At 40.6% G+C, this 7,772-nt stretch overlaps 1 pseudogene; it reads right to left on the bottom strand.

The window, feature by feature from the left end:
• Positions 1 to 241, bottom strand: part of LOC102853204 — a 4,648-nt pseudogene extending 4,407 nt beyond the window's left edge.
• Positions 242 to 7,772: the final 7,531 nt, after the last annotated feature.

Here is a 7,772-nt window from a genome sequence, read left to right as displayed (position 1 = left end):
GTGGCTTTGCCCTCAGGGAAAGTGCAGAGAACAGAAAAAGGTATGGAGAGAACTGAGAAACTTACCTGAAATGGCCTGAATGTTTCATCCTAGCTCCAAACACCGAGTAGCCAGGTAGTGAGGAACCCGGAGAACCAACCTCTAAGCTTTTTCTTTTTAAACTACGTGAGTCATCCCAATCACTGCCTGCTTCAGTAGTTCCACCTGCAAGGGTGCTTGGAGTCCGATAAACAAATGCCATAGCCTTGATTTGGTGTAATCATGCTGGTGATTTCCCCCATTCCAGAGTCATTTCTCTGTTTTTATCTTAATAAAAAGGTATCTACAGAATTCATCTGAATCTGGGCTCTTCCTCAACCCCAGAAAAGACTTAATGATCTCCCAAAAGATTCCAATTGAGGAAGCCCTGCAGGGCAGTTCTCTTCTACCACATAAAGCAAGCTATGACTCAGAATTGACTCAACAGCATGAAATTAAAGTGGCAATACAACCTCTGCACTCCTGCGACCAAATCAAGTACCTCGTGTTGGCTACATTAGCACTGGAGAATGCACGCCATCCATTCATGGGACGATTGACTTAATTAGGTTAACCAGGAGGTCAAAACTCTAACTTCTAAAAAAAAAAAAAAAACCAAACAAAAAAACCTCTAACTTCTATCTAACAAGTTTAAAAGTAAAAAATTCTGAATGTGCCTTACTCAGGAAAAACAAGAAGTAACACAAATTCCTCATATTGCTAATGGGTTTCCATGACCTATAATCAATTAATTTCTCAATGATTCTAGTTGATGGGGTTATTAAAAAATTTCAAATGTGACAGGGAACTTCTGATGAAGTAACAAGAACTAGGCACACCTTTCCACCTTAAGCAATTAAAGCACTGGATAAATAATCTGAAACCGTTTTCAGACATTGGACAAAAGGAAGCGGACAATGATCTTTGAAAGAGACTCTTCGTTTCAAGGAGCAGAAACTAATGTCAGGTGATTTAGTCAGAACAAAAATAATTTACTTCAAGAATTTGGGGTAATCCCCAAGATCTCCAGAGAAGGCAAAGATGCAAGATTAGCTACTTTGTGGCTAAGAACAAATGATATTTCCACAGAAGACTATGCTGCTTTCACACCGCAGGCTCAGACACCACCACTGGCTATGAAACTACCACCAAAACTACTGTCAGTGTCACCCTGCCTCCCAGCACTAGACCAGAACTGCCTCCAACCCTGCCTTGAGGCCAGGCTTCCAAACCCCACAGCTTAGGGAGTTTGGCTTGACTATGAGAAGACATTTTTGACTATGTGGATCACTTGGAGATCACGACAAACTACTGCTAACACTGAGAAGAATGGGTATCCCAAAAAACTGTGCTCATGCAAAACCTATTCCTAGACCAAGAGGCTGTTGTAAGAAGACAGGAAGAGCACTACATAGTTTAAAATTAAGAAACGTGTGTCAGAGCTATATCCTCTTTCCATGCCTATTTAATCTGTACTCTGAGCAAATAATTTGAGAGGCTGGACTCTATGAAGAAAGTGGCATCTGGATCTGGTTACTGGTTACATCAGTAATCTATATTATGCAGATGACACAAATTTGAATGTGAGGAGGATTTGAAGCACTTGCTGCTGAAGATGAAAGAAGAAAGCCATTGACATAGAGTGGATCTCAACCTCAGGAAAAAATTCTCACCAAGGGACCAACAGGCAACCTCATGATTGACGGAGAAAAGATTGAAACTGTCAATGACTGCATCGGACTTGGATCCATGATCAGTACTTTTGGTACCAGCAGCCAGGAAGTCAGAAGATGTATTGCACTGGGAAAATTTAGTCAGGGACCTCTCCAAATTTTTGAGGAGCAATGATTGTTGTCAGTTTGAGGACTAAGGTGTGCCTGATTCAGGCCATGATCTTTCAATCACTTGCTATGTATCTGAGAGCTGGACAATGAATAAGGATGACAAGAAGAATTGATGCCTCTGAGCTGTGGCATTGGTGAAGAGTGTTGAAAGACCATGAACTTCCAAAAGAAAGAAAGAAAAAATGTCTTGGAGAAGGTGCAGCCAGAGTGATCCTTGGAGGCAAAGATGATATAGCTTCATCTCTCAGACTTTGGTCATGTTGCTAGGAGAGGGTATTCCTTGGGAAGGCCATTATGCTTATAAAAGTGGAGGGCCAGTGAAAGAGAGAAAGGCCCTCCATCAGACGGATTGGCAATGGGCTCAAGTATGTCAGAAATTGTGAGGATGACACAGGAGAGGAAAGGGTTCAGATCTGTTGTTCATAGGGTCACTGTGGGTTATACTCAACTCAACAGCACCTTAATAGCAACAGGGGAGATGTCTGTGCACAAATTGTAACCACAACCGAACCTGAAGAATAAACGCGCAACATCTTCAGCTTCAAAAGCAGGAAACAGAATCTGCCTTGATAAGGTATGCAACAGGACGCAAAATGACCACCACAAAAATGGTGCATGGCAGATGTTCCAAAGCAGTAGCATCAGGAGATGCATTTTGCTCTCTGTATTTAAGTCTCCTGCTGTAAATTTGGCAAAATATTTCAGTAAAAGATGGAAGTGGGAGGAGATATTTTAAGAATGATTTTTCATTTTCATGGCTCAGCCTCAGAGTTGAAGACTTCACCCTGAAACAGAATCCTTGTGACAGGATTAGATCACTCTCCCAACCACTCATTTATTTAAAAATATTTACAGTCTTGCCCTTACAGAGTCAATCAAATAGCAAAGATGGAAAAATAGCAAGTAGGTTATTCTACAAATAATTATGTAACAGAAGTTAGTGGAAATGGTCTTGCAGAGAAGCAACATTTCCTAGCAAAGTATATAATCAAAGAATGTCATATATGCAAAGTCAGAGGAAACGTCCCTGAATGATTGATCTTCTTTATGTGTCTATTTAAACTGTAGACTGAGCAAATAATTTGAGAGGTTGGGCTCTATGAAGTGAGTGGCTTCCCGATCTAAGGAATACTCATCAATAAATAATACTTGATTTAAAAAAAACTCTAATAATAGGGTGTGTTTGTATTTTAAAATTATATAAGTAGATCTGCTTTTCAGGATCCCCTCACCCCACAAAAAAAGTTTCCTGATATGGAAATTTATCTTTGTAGGCTTTAAAATATAGAAACCACAAAACTGAAATGTTTCCATAGCCACAAAACATAATATGCTATCAACATTACTTCCATTCATATTCAGAAAAATGCCACTAATTTTGAAAATGTTTTGTAAATTGCCTTTTCTCAATTCAAGAGAGTTTGGAGAATAAATGGTGACTGGTGAGAAACCAGTTTATTTTAAACTGAGTGAGGAACAAGAGCCCAATTCCTGAAGCAAAATTACAGAAAGCCTTTTCATATATCTATTTTTAAATATAAAAATTCTATTCCATGTGAAATAGGCTTCATTTTTAATAAATATGGTATGATGTGGAGTGGAATCCAGAGCCAAAGAATTTCTTGAAAGGTCTGATCTGAAGGTGTGGGGAAGGCCATACAGTGCAGCAGATGGCACTTCAGGACTTAAGTTTAGGAGCTACAGCTGGGCTCCTATCAGGAGACATCAGGCATTGTGGGCAGCAGGAGAATGAGAATAGGGAACTCAGAAAAATGAGAACATTTTCATCAAGAGAAATCTAATCTTGTCGCCCTCCATATGGCCTCTTTTCAAACGTCACTGCTTCATTTCCAGATGGTCCATCATGGTCCATTTTCATGCATTCTGATCCTAACTGAGTAGCAATTTTTATTTCTGGGTTAATATATAATAAACTCTGAAGTCCCCAGAGGAGTGTGAACAGTTAATTGCTTGACTGTTAACTGAAGGGTTCTTGTTTTTGTTACTGTTTGGCAGCAGTAAATCACATGAGAGGAGATTGCCCCTCTTTCTCCTGTAGAGCATCCAAGTGGTAGATTCAAACTAGGTACCTCTGTGTAGGAGTACATTTCCTTAGCACTAAGCCACCAGAGTTTTCTAACTGAAGAATGTGGTTGTTGTTCTTGTTGATTGCCTTCGAGTCGAACGACTCATAGCAATCCTGTGAACAAAAGGCCTGAAGCCCCTCTGGCTCTGAGGTTCTTCAAAGCAAAGCTGGAGATCTAACTCCCAAAAATAATGCCTGAAAACCCTATGGAGCACAGTTTTACACTGACCCACATGGGATCATCATCAGTCAGCACTGATTTGTTAACAACTGGTTTAGACTGTACTGGTGAGCCCTGAAATCTTTTCACTTGTATGTTACTCAAGTGTGAGGAGTGATCATGGAAGTAACATCTGGGATTTGGAGGACCTTAGCAGCCTGAAAATCTGCTTACTTGAAAGGCCTTGTTCTGCAACTTAACACCTCAAGTCTTAGACTGTAGCCTCTACAAATGCCTCTGAAATCTGATACCAATTCCCACTACATGATTAGATGAAGCTTTGCAAAACAAGGTGTTTCTGATCCACCACAAGGATTAAACAACTTGATAACAATAGAACTAAGGGTGCATAAACTCCTTTTGGACGTTGAGTCTGCAAATAACATGTTTGAAACCCTAACAAGGGGATTTAGCTAGGCTTAAAATTATCCAACGAAGAGGTAGAAAGGAGAAGTGTCAGAGACAGTGTGATTGGCACAGGACAGAGCGGAGTTTAGGGCTGTTGTACATAGGGTTGCTATGAGTCGCAAGCGACTCAATGGCACATAACAACAACAACAACAACAAGACCTGAAGCATAGTGGGTTTTTTGGATGTTGAGTCCCTGTGCTAAGAAACTCCTAGACCAACAAGAACTGTCATTCCCGAAACAGAGACACTTAGAAACAGGGACAAAGAATAGTGGCAACAGAGGCAGCAGAAACTGGCAGGATGGTGCATGGTGGGCTTGCTGGCCCAAGAAGCAGGAGACCTGAGGACCTTTGGGCAAGAAGTTTGTTGGCAGAATTGAGTGCCTTTCACCATTTGTCAGGGGAGCTGGACTTGCCTATCAACAGAACCAGAGGATTAAGTGTCTTTGGACCAGGAAGAGTCAGATGTCTCTGGGCGCTTATTGGTGGAACCAAAGATCTTTGTAACAGTTGCCTGAACAGGACAGAAGCCAGCTCCAAGAGTCATGAGACAAAGGTCAGAGAGAGGCATACCGATAGGAGCAACTGAATGTATCTCCCCCATTGAAGCAAACTGGAGTACTTTCTAACTTCCTAGTTCCTTTGTCCTACTCCAATCTGCAGATCACTAAATCTCACAATAAATCTCATTTGCTTACAGTTAACCTAGACTTCAATATTTTTTTTTCTTCTCTACATTTTTTGATATCAGAAGCAGGATCTAAAAGTGTGTTTCACCTACCATGATCCCAAGGTACCTAGGACAATGGAAGATTTAGTTGTCTGCCTTCACAGCATCTCCGGAGTGGCTTCAGGTTGAAACTCAGATTGAGTCTCTGTGTCCTTGCATTGAAGGTCTCTGACTTATTATGTAATTTGTTTTATTTTCACATGAAGAAAGTTTCACTTTCATCTTTCAAGTTACATTTTGGTTAACACATCTGTGAACTTTTTGCTCCATATAACAGGACTGCTAACGTTTACTATCCTAAAAGTTTTGAGTTTGCCACTAAAGGAATTTTGGACTTTTTTAAATCCATAGACCTCAGGCACAGGTCAAACTATTAACAGACAGGATGCCCTCAGGTGCTCACAACAAGTCTCCCATCAAAGGGTTGAAAAGGAAGGAATCTTGTAAGATTGACTGACAGTGACTTGGACATGTTGGAGGTTGTGAGGACAGTACAAGATAGGGCAAGCCTTCTATCTGTTTATAAGGTTGGTATGACTAAGAGTCAACTCAATACACATAGCACCACCACCTCAAGATGATTCAATCATAAGACAGGTTAGAGTATTAGACTGTGAATGCAAAAAAGCACTCTTGATTGAAATTAGGTGGTTGTTGTTGTTAGGTGTCTTTACTTGTGTGTATGAACAAAAGAACTGAACCCTGTTCTGTCCTGCGCCATCCTCACACTTCCTGGCACACAAAAGCCCATTGCAGCAGTCACTGTGTCAATCCACCTGGTTGAGGGTCTTCCTCTCCTTCGCTGACCCTCCATCCTTCCCAGCATCATGTCCTTCTCCAAGGAATAGCCCCTCCTAGCAACATACACAAAGTATGTGTGGCAAAGCCTCATCATTCCTGCCTCCAAAGAGCACTCTGTCTGCACCCTCTCCAAGACATATCTGCTTGTTCTTGGCTGTCCATAGGATGTTCCATGCTCTTCTCCAACATCAGAGCTCAAAGCCATCAATTTTTTCCCTTGTCATCTTTATTCATTGTCCACTCTCAGATGCACAGCAAGTAATCAAAAACACCATGGCCTGAATCAGACACACCTTAGTCCTCAAACTGACACCATTACTTCTCAATAATTTGAAGTTCCCAACTGTAGATTTTCCCAATGCAATGTGTCTCCTTATTTCCTGACTGCTGGTATCAAGGATGTTAACTGTGTATCCAAGCAAGATGAAGCTGTTAGCAGAACTTGTTCTGCATTTCTCTAGCTGAAAGAACTGAAAAGTAAATTTGTCTTGAATCACAATATTGAACGGTTCTATGGGCAATGTGTTGAATGACCCAGAAAGTATCAACAGAAGATGGAGAAAATACACAGAAACACTAGAAAGAATTGATTGACACTGAAAAATTTCAGGAAGTATCATATGAACAAGGATCCAGTCGTAATGCAGGAGGAAGTAGAAAGTACATTGAATGCATTGGCAAAAACTAAGGCCCTAGGAACTGATGGGATACCAATTGACTTATTTCAATCAACAGATACAGCTTTGCATATGCTCACCAGTCTATGCCAGGAAAGTTAGAAGACAGCTGTCTGGCTAAGAGATTGGAAGAAGTCCATATTTGTTCCCCTTCCCAAGGAAGGTGATCTACTTGAATGTGGAAACTATCAAACAATATCATGAATATCACATGCAAGCAAAATACTGTTGAAGATCATTCAAAAAAGTCTAGAACAGTACATAGATACAGAACTGCCACAAGTTCAAGTAGGGTTTAGAAGAGGCCATGGCACCAGGGGTATCATTGTTGATATCAGATGGATTCTGGCTGAAAGTAAAGAGTACCAGAAGAATGTCTATTTATGCTTTGCTGATTATACAAAAACATTTGCCTGTGTGGATCATAAGTTGTGCCTGACATTGAGAAGAATGGAGTCCCAGAACACTTAATTGTACTCATTCAGAACCTCTACCTGGACCAAGAGGCTACTGTGCAAACAGAGCAGAGGAACATTGCCTGGTTTAAAATTGAGAAGGGAGTGCGTCAGGATTGTATTCTCTCTCCATACCTATTCAATCTGTATGCTGAGCAAATTAAATGAGAAGCTGGACTCTATGGAGAGGAATGTGGCATCAGGATTGAAGGGAGACTCATCAATAACCTGCGTTATGCAGATGATACAACCTTGCTTGCTGAAAGTAAGGAGGACTTGAGACACTTGTTGCAGAAGATCAAGGAATGCAGCCTTCAGTATGGATTGCATCTCAATGTCAAGAAAACAAACATTCTTCCACTGGATCAATAGGCAGCAACATAGGTACACTGGTTTATGCAAAGCATGATTATTTTTTTGTTTTGTTTCTAACATAGGGAAAAAAAATACCACCACCTCAGCCCTAAAGCAACCTCTTATTCAGGGTTGTTTGGGGGTTTTTAAAATATTTTTATTGTTGTTGTTGTTATT

Source organism: Elephantulus edwardii, unplaced genomic scaffold (assembly GCF_000299155.1).
Source record: "Elephantulus edwardii isolate Elephantulus edwardi_28Jun2011 unplaced genomic scaffold, EleEdw1.0 scaffold00075, whole genome shotgun sequence".
In the NCBI taxonomy this organism is placed as follows: domain Eukaryota; kingdom Metazoa; phylum Chordata; class Mammalia; order Macroscelidea; family Macroscelididae; genus Elephantulus; species Elephantulus edwardii.
The sequence above is the reverse complement of the archived record's forward strand: the minus strand, read 5'-3'. Positions and strand labels throughout refer to the sequence as shown.